The sequence below is a fragment of the Pelodiscus sinensis genome, chromosome 19 (genome assembly GCF_049634645.1).
Source record: "Pelodiscus sinensis isolate JC-2024 chromosome 19, ASM4963464v1, whole genome shotgun sequence".
NCBI classification, from domain to species: domain Eukaryota; kingdom Metazoa; phylum Chordata; order Testudines; family Trionychidae; genus Pelodiscus; species Pelodiscus sinensis.
Window position 1 is genome coordinate 15,508,666 of NC_134729.1, and position 14,043 is coordinate 15,522,708.

Genomic DNA, 14,043 nt, shown 5'->3' on the forward strand with positions numbered 1-14,043 from the left:
TCTGGTTCCCGGCTCCTGCTGACCATTAGGTTTGGCTCCTCACTCCTCTCCCCTTTATGTACTGCTCCTTTATCTGGGGGCAGGCTTAGATCTGCCATCACCCAGCAACCACCGTCTGTAGGCCTGGCTCCTGCTCTGACCACTAGGCCGTGCTGCCCACAGCCCCGTCACTGACAGCCGTGCCTTTTCGCGTCACCCTGGGTGTCTCCCTTCGCTTGTGAGCTCCGGGGGGAGGGCCTGGCTCTTTGTTCCAGGTTTACACAACACCCTGCACAAAGGGATTGGGACCCTTCACGGAGGCGCCCGCACGATGTCGTAATGCAAACGGTAACTGGCGATAACTGAGCGTAAGTGCCTGTGCGCAGTGGCGCTAACCTCTCCCGCGTGGCGCAAACAGCCCCTACCACAAGCACAAATCGCTCCCGCCGCTGAGCCGAAATTAGCCCCCCACAGGTGCTGGGACGAACCAGTAAAATAAACCGCAGCAGGTCGCCTGCAGCCCACCACTCCCCTGCACCTGCCCCGCCCTGCAGTGCGCGAAGCAGACACACATGCGCCCCGAACACGGGCTCCGCGAGCACACGCTGCAGCCGAAACTGGTTGATGCGAATTGGTGGCCAACCCTCCGTCCAGCCAATACGAACAGCCTCCTACTGCAGCGTGCAAAGCGGCAGGAAAGGCCTGTCCTCCAGTGAGGGGCATGGCCCTCGGGGGTGCAGGAACTCCAGCAAACCCTGCCGGCTGGGCCTTGCGGTCCCTATGGGTCACCGATTCTCTCCTGCCGGCCAGCCCGTCAGTCAGGCTGGGCAGTAACGCCGTGTGGGGTGCTAAGCAGAGGGTCCCACCCTCGGATGGAGATGCGGGAGCTGCCTCGCTATGCCCCGGGGCAGGAGGCAGGATGACGTGGCATCAGGCTACGCTGGGCCCCATGTGACCCCACGCTGCCTCGGCTCACTCAGGACTGAGCCAAAGCCCTGCGGAGTCATGGGGGCCCAGCCCAGCCCCGCCCCAGGGAGACAGGCCTCTGAAGGCCTGGGCCAATGTGACCGTGGAGGACTTTGGATCGGGCTCCCCAAGGGAGCGTGGGTCAAGGCACAGGCCTGCTGGTCCCCACTCCGCACGCACGCAAGGCGCTGCAGGTCAGCCCGGGGGGTGGGCGGGGCAGGGGGGCAAAGGAGCAGGGAACTCACCAGCAAGCTACCCTGCCTGCCTGCGCCCCCCTAAAGGCGGGCATTGGGGCTGTGACTGGCAGCTGCCTGGAGGGTGCCCCTCTGCAGGGGAACAGCCAGTGGCAGCAGGGCGGGGCCCACCCAGTCGCTTCCCAGCAGCCTCCCCCTCCCTGAATAACTGACTTGGGGAGGTTGCTGGGGGGGCACAGCTGCGCCAGTGAGCTCGGGATGGGGCTGGCAGGGCCTGGGGAGGCGGCGGGTGTGTGTGGGGGGGTTGCTGGCGGAAAGGCTGGCAGGGCCTGGGGAGGCGGCGGGTGTGTGTGGGGGGGTTGCTGGCGGAAAGGCTGGCAGGGCCTGGGGAGGCGGCGGGTGTGTGTGGGGGGGGGTTGCTGGCGGAAAGGCTGGCAGGGCCTGGGGAGGCGGCGGGTGTGTGTGTGGGGGGTTGCTGGCGGAAAGGCTGGCAGGGCCTGGGGAGGCGGCGTGTGTGGGGGGGGGGGGTTGCTGGCGGAAAGACTGGCAGGGCCTGGGGAGGCGGCGGGTGTGTGTGGGGAGGTTGCTGGTGGAAAGGCTGGCAGGGCCTGGGGAGGCGGCGGGTGTGTGTGGGGGGGTTGCTGGGGGAAAGGCTGGCAGGGCCTGGGGAGGCGGCGGGTGTGTGTGTGGGGGGGTTGCTGGGGGAAAGGCTGGCAGGGCCTGGGGAGGCGGCGGGTGTGGGGGGGGGTTGCTGGCGGAAAGGCTGGCAGGGCCTGGGGAGGCGGCGGGTGTGGGGGGGGGGGGTTGCTGGCGGAAAGGCTGGCAGGGCCTGGGGAGGCGGCGGGTGTGGTGTGGGGGGGTTGCTGGCGGAAAGGCTGGCAGGGCCTGGGGAGGCGGCGTGTGTGTGTGGGGGGGTTGCTGGCGGAAAGGCTGGCAGGGCCTGGGGAGGCGGCGGGTGTGTGTGGGGGGGGTTGCTGGCGGAAAGGCTGGCAGGGCCTGGGGAGGCGGCGGGTGTGTGTGTGTGGGGGGTTGCTGGCGGAAAGGCTGGCAGGGCCTGGGGAGGCGGCGGGTGTGTGTGTGGGGGGGTTGCTGGCGGAAAGGCTGGCAGGGCCTGGGGAGGCGGCGGGTGTGTGTGTGGGGGGGTTGCTGGTGGAAAGGCTGGCAGGGCCTGGGGAGGCGGTGGGTGTGTGTGTGGGGGGGGGTTGCTGGTGGAAAGGCTGGCAGGGCCTGGGGAGGCGGCGGGTGTGTGGGGGGGTTGCTGGCGGAAAGGCTGGAAGGGCCTGGGGAGGCGGCGGGTGTGTGTGTGTGGGGGGGGGTTGCTGGCGGAAAGGCTGGCAGGGCCTGGGGAGGCGGCGGGTGTGTGTGGGGGGGTTGCTGGTGGAAAGGCTGGCAGGGCCTGGGGAGGCGGCGGGTGTGTGTGTGGGGGGGTTGCTGGCGGAAAGGCTGGCAGGGCCTGGGGAGGCGGCGGGTGTGTGTGTGGGGGGGTTGCTGGCGGAAAGGCTGGCAGGGCCTGGGGAGGCGGCGGGTGTGTGTGTGGGGGGGTTGCTGGCGGAAAGGCTGGCAGGGCCTGGGGAGGCGGCGGGTGTGTGTGTGGGGGGGGGTTGCTGGCGGAAAGGCTGGCAGGGCCTGGGGAGGCGGCGGGTGTGTGTGTGGGGGGGGGTTGCTGGTGGAAAGGCTGGCAGGGCCTGGGGAGGCGGCGGGTGTGTGTGTGGGGGGGGGTTGCTGGCGGAAAGGCTGGCAGGGCCTGGGGAGGCGGCGGGTGTGTGTGGGGGGTTGCTGGTGGAAAGGCTGGCAGGGCCTGGGGAGGCATTGTCCCCGCTTCGGATTCTCCTTCCTTGATGTAAGAATCAGGTTTGCTGACATGCTTACCCAGCCGGGATGCACTGCCTCCCTCTGCCACCAGGAGGCGCTCACCTTGCCCACCCCAGGAGGCCCTACCTCTCTCACCCTGCCCCTCCCCGCATACCCCTTTGCAGGATGAGCCCAGCCCCCTTGCCCCCATGCCCTCTGGAATTGCACTGCCTCTGTCAGCCTGCTGGGGGGGCCTGCTGGGGGGGCCTGTGGAAAATGGAGCAGGTGGAAGAGGAGTCAGGCCCCACTCATGAGGGTGCCCCACATTCTGGGGACTCCAGAGCCCCCCTGGAATTGCAGGAGGTGGGAGTGAGTGGGGGCAGGGTGGGGGACAGGTAGCGGGGGGCTCTCAGCTGGCTCCAAGCCCTAGTTCCTGCGGGGGCTGGAGGCAGGAGGCCGGCCAGATGGTGCGGAGGGCGGCTTGTGTTGGAAAGGGGGAGAGCTGGCTGGGCGCCTCGGAGCCCAGCGCTTCCGACAGCGCACTCGGGGGATGGGAACGCTTTCCAAGCAGGACCCCAGGCTGCCCTGGCTCCCGGTGGGGCAGAACCCCAGGGAGCCTGACCTGTCGCACCCACGCTCTGCTTCCTGGAACGCCAGCGAGCCTGAGCCGGGTGCTCTCACGTGTCTCCCCCCCCCCCCCACACACCACCGGCGCGACTCCCATGATCCCACCAGTCACTGCCACGTCCCCCCGGCGCGACTCCCATGATCCCGCCAGTCACTCCCACGTCCCCCCAGCGCGACTCCCACGTCCCCCACCCCCCAGCGCGACTCCCATGATCCCGCCAGTCACTCCCACGTCCCCCCAGCGCAACTCCCACGACCCTCCAGTCACTGCCACACCCCCCCGGCATGACTCCCACGATCCCGCCAATTACTCTGGATTGACTCCAGCATAAGTCCATTGATTCCCTCCTGCTTTCCCTCCACTGTAACTCCAATGAGTTTTGTCCAGGGATTCCGGATTCACGCCCGCGTAAAGAAGCATCAGGCCCTACTCGTGAGGCGAGCTGCACCTTCCATTCGACAGGCTCTGAGCACTCTGCAAGCATTGAGCCTCTCATGCCCCATCTGGCCAGAATCAACTCTGCTTCGCACCTGGGGAAACTGAGGCACAGATCTAGCCGAAGGGACCTGCCCACAATCACTGTCAGAGTCAAGCACACTCCTGATTTCCCACCCCCCTCCCCACTCTAACCTCTAGACCCTGCTGCTATATGTCTGTGGCTTCTTTCACGCCCTGGGGTCCCAACATGCTTCGCAAACCCACATGCAGTTAGATGGACATGAGTTGGGTGGGTCTCAGCCCCTTCTCAAGGGCCTGTCTCACAAACCCCTCCAGCGCCCTTGCCAGCCTCAGCTCCGCCACTGCTCCGTGACCTTGGACACATCCCTTCCCCTCGCTGGGCCTGTCTTTGCTCTTAAGGCTGGAAGCCCCGCAGGGCCTGTGCTCCCACGCTACACAACGGGGTGTGGGGGGGGGGTAACTGACTGTTTGGACGCACAAGGACCCATTCGCTCCCACACTGGATTCCCACAGCGGGGGGGTAGTTTGTGGGGAGGGAGGTTTGCGCAGGCACAAGCTGCCAAAGCCATTTCCTGAAAGGGGGAGAGACACAAACCACATGGTCCCTCCGACTCCACAGAGCCGCCGTCCCAGGCCCCTGCGTCATGACCCAGGCTGGGTAGCTCGCCCCAGAACTGCGGAGTCTAGGAGCCTGGCTCCCTCTGCCCCGTGTCATCACGCTCCCAGCTGCCCTGTGGTGCTGCGACCATCCCCCTGGCCTCAGGCATGCCCCCAGGCGGGCTCTGCAAGGCCGATTCTGAGCTCAGCACTGCAGAGCAGCCCCCTTGATGCTGCCCAAATGGATTCACATCCCTGGGACTTGGAGCAGGATCACACTCCAGGCTAGGGCTGTCACCCTGCTCCCACATTTCGGGGGCGGCCACATTCGTTCCAGGGCCAGAGTGGAAACAAGTTAAATGGGGCTGGGTTGGGATGAGAGCCCTGGGCGTGGACTAGGGGAGGGGATCTCAGCTGGTGGGTGGTGACTCCCTGTCTTTCCAAGAGGAAAACCAGGGTGAATCCGGAGCCACTGGGCGCTTGGTGCATCATCATTCCCAGAATGCTCATGGAGCAGCCTGCCGCGTTGGCTGGACATCACCATCTAGTGCCCGATGGAGAGGATGCCCCCACATCAGTGCTAGTGGGGGAAACCGAGGCACGGCCCAGGGACGTGACTTGCCCAAGGTCACGCACGCAGAGTCCTGCCGCTACGTTCCCAAGCCTGGGAGCCCAGAGCATTGCTGGAGAGGGGGGTGACGTAAGGACAGGGCTAGCGGCCAGTCAGAAACCTGCTTTTCTCTTCTGCCTCCACAAACTGCAGCTCCAGGCTGGCCCCTGGGGCCCTGGTGTGGAGGGGGAGAAGCAGGATCCAGGCTGGTGCTGGCGGCATTTACCCAACTTTGCACAAATCCATCCGGAACATTTTGATTGGGCCAGGCCCCGCGCTCAGCGGCTCCACCTCCACCTGCTGGGAGGCCAGAACCTCCTGGCTGCCCTTGGGGGAGAAGAAGTGAAAAGTGCAACAGCCACCCCCCCCCCCACTGAGGGCAAGGGAACCCCGCTCACTGCTCTGCAGGGGTGGGCCAGGGCCCCCTCCAGCCTCTGCCAGGGGCTCTGCTGCAGCTGGGATTGCCCGGGGGCTTCCACCCTGCGTCCCCGCATCCCCCCAGTGCTCAGCAGGCCAGCGGAGCGGCCTGGCCCTTTAAGAGCCAGAGGCTCAGCAGTGGCCCAGCTGGTTTTTCCAGAGATCCAGCCAAAGAGCCCAGTGGCTTCTGGGGGGAAGGGAGCAGCCACATTGCGCAGAGCAGAGCGGCAGAGAAGCCCAAGGAAGCTGGAGCAGGGTAGCGGCTTGTCACCGGCTAGGGCTGGGCTAACGGTGGGTCTGCAGGGCAGGGAGCAAGGCTGGCGGAGCCCCAGCTGGTGCCATGGGCTCTCCCCAATCATGGGGGGAACACCCCAGGAATCCCACCCCGAAATGCCACAAGGTTGGCTGGATAAAGCAGGTGAGCTCGGAGCTAAAGCCACGTGGGGCTCTGTTGAGTCGCAGGTTCCTCCAGAGCCACAAGGCAGCAACTTTCATTACACCCCAAGCACCCCTGAGCTTCCGTTCCCCCTTCCCCACCTGACTGCAGGGCCCCCAAATACCCCAAGACTTGCAGTGAAATCCCAGGAGTCGTCCCCCGCCAGCACAGGCTACGCCCAGCACGCGCTGCCAGAGCACGTCTCGGGGTACCATGCCCCCCAGTCTGGCGGCAGCTTTACCAACACCATAGCCAGGCCAGCACCTTCCAGCCCTGGTCTGGCCACATGGCCAAGACCTGGCCTAAGGGGAAGGGAACAAGGCCACCTAGCAGGGAGCATGGGTAGGGCAGGAGGGAATAGCAGGGAGAGCCAAAGCAGCACAGGCCCAACTGGAACCTGGCTGATAACAGATCACCCCCCGGGGCCTGTTTTACAGGTTTCTTTGCAGCTAGTTGGGCAGCAGAAACATCTGGAAACATCAGGCAGGTGCCTCTGCGCTTTTCCCTCGTGTGCCCCGTTTTACAGATCTGGGCAGGCCCAAGGGGCGCCCGAAGCAAAACGCGAGCGGCTCCGCTTGGCAGCTGGGGGGGGGGGGGGCAGAGGGCTCCACAGGGAGGGGCACAGCTCAGCCCCTCCCCGCCTGGCCAGTTCTGGTCTCACACCCGGCTGCCCCTGAAAGTGCTCTCAGGCTCTCAGCACCTGAAGCCAGGTCCTGTCCCAGCCTGCCACCCCAGCTGCCGTCAACCCGCTGTTGGTGAGGAAGGCTTTACATAGGCTCTCCTGAAGCCCAGCGCCAGGGGGTGGACGTGCAGGGATCAGGCCCAGAGAATCGTGTCAGCTGAGGACACACGGTGCAATCCCCTCCCCCCCCCCCGGGATCCTGCTTTCCGGCTCCCTCTGAACTCCTTGGAGGGCACCAGCGAAGCCAGAGCAGGCACTTATCACCCCCGGCCGTCAGCAATCCCAGCACCAATCAAGGCATCACCATCACCATCTACCCCTCCAACGATGCCCCCGGCCCGGCCACCTCCCAATTTGCTGCTGGAAGGCGCTACCGGGCGCTCAACTCTTTGCAAAGCTATTTGAGCGGCTGCACCTTTAGAGTAGCATCAACTCTGGCTGATAGGCAGATGAGGCTCAACAGCATGGAGATTAGGGATATTATCGGGCAACCAGTACCTGGAGAGCAGCCCCCCGCCAGGTCCTACAACAGGTGGAGGGCTGCTCCAGAACTGCCGGGGCCCCTCCTGGGCTGTGAGCCAGCAGTCCCACAAGGGGCTGAGAGCTGCCAGCCCGGAGCCAGCAGCCCCACGGAGCAGCCTGTGCTCATGACGGGGGGAGGGGGCATTCCAGCCCGGCCAGCCAGTGAAATATTAGGTTTAATCGGTTAACTAATTAAAGATTTTACATCCATTATCGGGACAGGGGTAGCTCAGTGGTTTGAGCATTGGCCTACTAAACCCAGAGTTGTGAGCTCAGCCCTTGAGGGGGCCGTTTAGGGATCTGGGGCAAATCCATCAGGGATGGTGCTTAGTCCTGTCGTGAAAGCAGGGGACTGGACTCGATGTCCGCTCAAGGTCCCCTCCAGTGCTAATGTTCTATGAACTATTAGATATTGTGGCCAAGATTTTCCAGACAGCTAAAAGCACGTCTCTCTTCATTGAGAAGAGCTACTCCATACTGGACCCTTGGGCTTAAATGACATGACTGTGGTCATGCAGCAAGTCAGTGGCAGGGCTAGGAACTGAACTGTTTTTCTCAACCCCTGATACACTAACCATTACTCAGCACTGCTTTCCACTGTTCCAAGTTTCTGATAATTTGATTTTACGCTTCTTACTGTCAGGAGCCCAGGAAGCTGTGGAAGCATTTAAAATACCTTCCAAGTTTGGACACCAACCTAACACCCCCTTCTGTTTCTAAACTGCCAATTGCTTTGCCAATGACAAACACACTAAGAAATCCAACAGCAAGCCCTACTTTCCATCCCTAACCACAGCTTTTGGACTGAGATTTTTTTCCATGGCAGGCCTGAATGCCAAAAGGGAAAGAGCCATGTTCAGCTCTGACTAACAGAGGAATGCAAGAAAAAACATTTCTCAGAGCGCGTTTAGGCCTTTTTAAAATGTCGATATAAAATAATAATCCAACCCTGATCCTGTTGCACACAGCCAAGTAACTTACATGGTTACTGCTTTTTGCCTAGCAAGGGGCCTTGACACCTCTCTGCTCTAGCAACCATTAAGCCACAAGAAGCCAACTGCCTTCTAGAAACCCGTTAAACTTTCCTGGTTTCTCTTAGGTATGTGACTCTCGCCCATTGCTGCAATATCTGAGCACCTCACCATTTTCAATCTATTGGTCTCAGCAACATCCCTGTGAGGGAGGCCAGTGTTGTTATCATCATTGCACTGGTAAACCGCTGAAGCCCAATGAGATTAAGTGATGTGACCAAGGTCACAGATTAAGTCAATTGAAGAACATGGGATTGCACTCAGGACTAATTCCTCTCAGTGGTGGTGGTGGCAGTTTCCCCATTGGCCCACCTCCTATATAAAAGGCAGGCAGGTTAAAAACCCTAATTAAAAAACAACAGGAAATTGACATTGTAGGTATTCGGCAAGGGAATGAACTTTACAGAACTGAGGCACTGGATCATATCGTAGAATCAGAATACTAGGACTGGAAGGGACCTCGAGAGGTCATCGAGTCCAGTCCCCTGCCCCCATGGCAGGACCCAGTACTGTCTAGACCATCCCTGATAGATATTTATCTAACCTGCTCTTAAATATCCCCAGAGATGGAGATTCCACAACCTCCCTGGCAATTTATTCCAGTGTTTAACCACCCTGACAGTTTGGAACTTTTTCCTAATGTCCAACTTAAACCTCCCTTGCTGCAGTTTAAGCCCATTGCTGCTTCTATCCCCAGAGTCCAAGATGAACAAGTTTTCTCCCTCCTCCTTGTGACACCCTTTAAGATACCTGAAAACCGCTATCATGTCCCCCCTCAGTCTTCTCTTTTCTAAACTAAACAAGCCCCATTCTTTCAGTCTTCCTTCATAGGTTATATTCTCTAGACCTTTAATCATTCTTGTTGCTCTTCTCTGGACCTTCTCCAATTTTGCCACATCTTTCTTGAAATGCAGTGCCCAGAACTGGACACAATACTCCAACTGAGGCCTAACCAGCGCAGAGTAGAGCGGAAGAATGACTTCTCATGTCTTGCTCACAACATACCTGTTAATGCATCCCAGATTCATGTTTGCTTTCTTTGCAACAGCATCACACTGTTGACTCATTTAGCTTGTGATCCACTATAACCCCTAGATCCCTTTCTGCCGTACTCCTTCCCAGACAGTCGCTTCCCATTCTGTATGTGTGGGTCTGATTGTTCCTTCCTAAGTGCATTTGCACTTTGCATTTGTCCTTATTAAACTTCATCCTGTTTACCTCAGACCAGTTCTCCAATTTGTCCAGATCATTTTGAATTATGACCCTATCCTCCAAAGCCGTTGCAACCCCTCCCATGTTGGTATCATCTACAAACTTAATAAGAGCACTCTCTATGCCGATATCTAAATCATTGATGAAGATATTGAACAGAACCGGTCCCAAAACAGACCCCTGCTGAACCCCACTTGTTCTGCCTTTCCAGCAGGATTGTGAACCGTTAATAACTACTCTCTGGGAATGGTTATCCAGCCAGTTATGCACCCACCTTATAATAGCCCCATCTAAGTTGGATTTTCCTAGTTTATTGATAAGACTATCATGCGAGACCGTATCAAAAGCCTTACTAAAGTCTAGGTATATCACATCCACCCCTTCTCCCTTATCCACAAGACTCGTTATCCTATCGAAGAAAGCTATCCGATTGGTTTGACATGATCTGTTCTTTACAAATCCATGCTGGCTGTTCCCTATCACCTTATTATCTTCCAAGTGTTTGCAGATCATTTCCTAATTACTTGCTCCATGATCTTTCCTGGCACAGAAGTTAAACTGACTGGTCTGTAGTTTCCTGGGTTGTTCTTATTTCCCTTTTTATAGATGGGCACTATATTTGCCCTTTTCCAGTCTTCTGGAATCTCTCCTGTCTTCCGTGGTTTTCCCAAAGATGATTGCTAAAGGCTCAGATACCTCCTTTATCAGCTCCTTGAGTATTCTAGGATGCATTTCACCAGGCCCTGGTGACTTGCAGACATTTAACTTTTCTAAGTGATTTTTAACTTTTTTTTTTTATTTTCTAAACCTACCCCTTCCCACTAGCATTCACTATGTTAGGCATTCTTTCATCAGACTTCTCGGTGAAGACTGAAACAAAGAAGTCATTTAGCATCTCTGCCATTTCCAAGTTTCCTGTTACTGTTTCTCCCTCCTCACTGAGCAATGGGCCTACCCTGTCCTTCCTCTTGCTTCTAAGGGTATGTCTACACTACCCCACTAGTTCGAACTAGCGGGGTAATGTAGGCATACTGCACTTGCAAATGAAGCCCGGGATTTGAATTTCCTGGGCTTCATTTGCATAAGCCGGGCGCCGCCATTTTTAAATCCCGGCTAGTTCGAACCCCGTGCCGCGCGGCTACACGCGGCACGGAGTAGCTAGTTCGGATTAGGCTTCCTCATTCCACGAGGAGTACAGCTAGTTCGGATTAGGAAGCCTAATCCGAACTAGCTACTCCGTGCCGCGTGTAGCCGCGCAGCACGGGGTTCGAACTAGCCGGGATTTAAAAATGGCGCCGGCCGGCTTATGCAAATGAAGCCCGGGAAATTCAAATCCCGGGCTTCATTTGCAAGTGCGGTATGCCTACATTACCCTCCTAGTTCGAACTAGCGGGGTAGTGTAGACATATCCTAATATATTTATAGACTATCTTCTTGTTTCCCTTGATGCCTGTAGCTAGTTTGAGCTTGTTTTGTGCCTTTGCCTTTCTAATCTTGTCCCTGCATTCCTGTGTTGTTTGCCTATATTCATCCTTTGTAATTTGTCCTAGTTTCCATTTTTTATAGGACTCCTTTTTATTTTAGATCATGCAAGATCTCCTAATTGATCCAAGGTGGTCTTTTGCCATATTTTCTATCTTTCCTACGCAGCAGAATAGCTTGCTTTTGGGCCCTTAATAATGTCCCTTTGAAAAACTGCCAACTCTCTTCAGTTGTTTTTCCCTTCAATCTTGCTTCCCAAGGGACCTTACTTACCAGCTCTCTGAGCTTACCAAAATTTGCCTTCCTGAAATCCATTGTCTCTAATTTGCCGTTCTGCCTTCTACCATACCTTAGAATCATGAACTCTCTGATTTCATGATCACTTTCACCCAAGCTGCCTTCCACTTTCAAATTCTCAACCAGTTCCTCCCTATTTGTTAAAATCAAGTCTAGAACAGCTTCCCCCCGGTAGCTTTTTCAGCCTTCTGAAATAAAAAGTTGTCTTCAATGCAGTCCAAGAACGTATTGGATAGTCTGTGCCCCGCTGTGTTAGTTTCTCAACGTATATCTGGACAGCTGAAGTCCCCCATCATTACCAAATCCTGCGCTTTGGATGATTTTGTTAGTTGTTTAAAAAAAGCCTTGTCTACCTCTTCCGCCTGGGTAGGTAGCCTGTAGTAGACCCCTAGCATGACATCACCCTTGTTTTTTACCCCTTTTAGCTTAACCCAGAGACTCTCAAAGCCTGGGCCCCTACCTTTGACAGGAAGGACCGAAGAGACTCCCACCTGCGCTCCACACTCCTTCACCCGTACTCCCAGAGCCGTGTAGTCACTCTTGATCCGCTCAGTGTCGCACCTCGCAGTATTATTAGTGCCCAAATGGCTGAGTAGCATGGGGTAGCAGTCAGAGGGCCGGATAATCCTCGACAATGCCTCTGTAACGTCTTGGATACGGGCCCCCGGCAGACAGCAAACCTCCCGAGATGACATGTCAGGGCGACAGACGGGCACCTCCGCCCCGCTCAGGAGAGTCTCCGACCACCACTACCCTACGTTTCCTATTCGCAGTGGTGGCAGCAGATGGCCCAGCCTTGGGGGTACGGGGCTTCTCCTCCTCTGGTGTAGGGGGTGATTCCTTATCTCCTGTATCAAGAGGAGCGTAACGGTTTCCTAGTACCACGGCTGGAGGGCTCAGAGCAGGGGTGGAGCATGGCCTGGTGCCAGAAGTAACCAGCTGCCAGTGTCCACCCTGAGCCGTCTCCTCCTCCACCAGGGGTGCGTCTGCAGTCCTGTGTACTGGGACAGCTACCTCAGCTGTCTCCTCATGAACACTGTCTAGGAATTGCTCAAGGATTCGGATGCTCCTCAGCCTGGCCACCTCCTCCTGTAGCTCTCCCACCTGCTGCCTGAGAGATTCCTCCAGCAGGCACCTTTCACATTGGCTGGTCCTCCCAGCCTGGATATCAGTAAGTGGGAATTGCAAGCCACAGTCCCTGCAAAACCACACCAGGATCTGGGTAGAGGCATCCATGCTCAGGCGCTCTGTCTGGCTACAGGCGCAGGTGGAGGAGACAGGAGCAGAGCTGGCACAGGTGTTGTGGGTCTTCCTGACCATCGTAGGCCTCCCTCTGTCAAACTCCCTCTCAAACTGGTCACTCTGCCTCTGGCTTTTAAAGCCTGCTTTCCTGGGTCAGGCCTGCCCCTCTGAGTCACACAGGGGAAGGCTGATCAGAGGCAATCAAAGGAACAAAGGTCAGGCACTCAGTCCCAACTGCCACAGCAGCTGAAACTGAAGATTCAAATTTCAAACAGCAGAGCAAACTCACTCACACCTAAAGCCATCATGCAACCCTCCCCAGCACATAACGCAGGGCCAGAGCCCCCGTTCGCTTCCTCCCACTCGCAAGCCAGCCGCAGGGCCAGAGCCCCCGTTCGCTTCCTCCCACTCGCTAGCCAGCCGCAGGGCCAGAGCCCCCGTTCGCTTCCTCCCACTCGCTAGCCAGCCGCAGGGCCAGAGCCCCCGTTCGCTTCCTCCCACTCGCTAGCCAGCCGCAGGGCCAGAGCTCCCGTTCGCTTCCTCCCACTCGCTAGCCAGCCGCAGGGCCAGAGCCCCCGTTCGCTTCCTCCCACTCGCTAGCCAGCCGCAGGGCCAGAGCCCCCGTTCGCTTCCTCCCACTCGCTAGCCAGCCGCAGGGCCAGAGCCCCCGTTCGCTTCCTCCCACTCGCTAGCCAGCCGCAGGGCCAGAGCCCCCGTTCGCTTCCTCCCACTCGCTAGCCAGCCGCAGGGCCAGAGCCCCCGTTCGCTTCCTCCCACTCGCTAGCCAGCCGCAGGGCCAGAGCCCCCGTTCGCTTCCTCCCACTCGCTAGCCAGCCGCAGGGCCAGAGCCCCCGTTCGCTTCCTCCCACTCGCTAGCCAGCCGCAGGGCCAGAGCCCCCGTTCGCTTCCTCCCACTCGCTAGCCAGCCGCAGGGCCAGAGCCCCCGTTCGCTTCCTCCCACTCGCTAGCCAGCCGCAGGGCCAGAGCCCCCGTTCGCTTCCTCCCACTCGCAAGCCAGCCGCAGGGCCAGAGCCCACGTTCGCTTCCTCCCACTCGCTAGCCAGCCGCAGGGCCAGAGCCCACGTTCGCTTCCTCCCACTCGCTAGCCAGCCGCAGGGCCAGAGCCCACGTTCGCTTCCTCCCACTCGCTAGCCAGCCGCAGGGCCAGAGCCCACGTTCGCTTCCTCCCACTCGCTAGCCAGCCGCAGGGCCAGAGCCCACGTTCGCTTCCTCCCACTCGCTAGCCAGCCGCAGGGCCAGAGCCCCCGTTCGCTTCCTCCCACTCGCAAGCCAGCCGCAGGGCCAGAGCCCACGTTCGCTTCCTCCCACTCGCTAGCCAGCCGCAGGGCCAGAGCCCACGTTCGCTTCCTCCCACTCGCTAGCCAGCCGCAGGGCCAGAGCCCCCGTTCGCTTCCTCCCACTCGCTAGCCAGCCGCAGGGCCAGAGCCCCCGTTCGCTTCCTCCCACTCGCAAGCCAGCCGCAGGGCCAGAGCCCCCG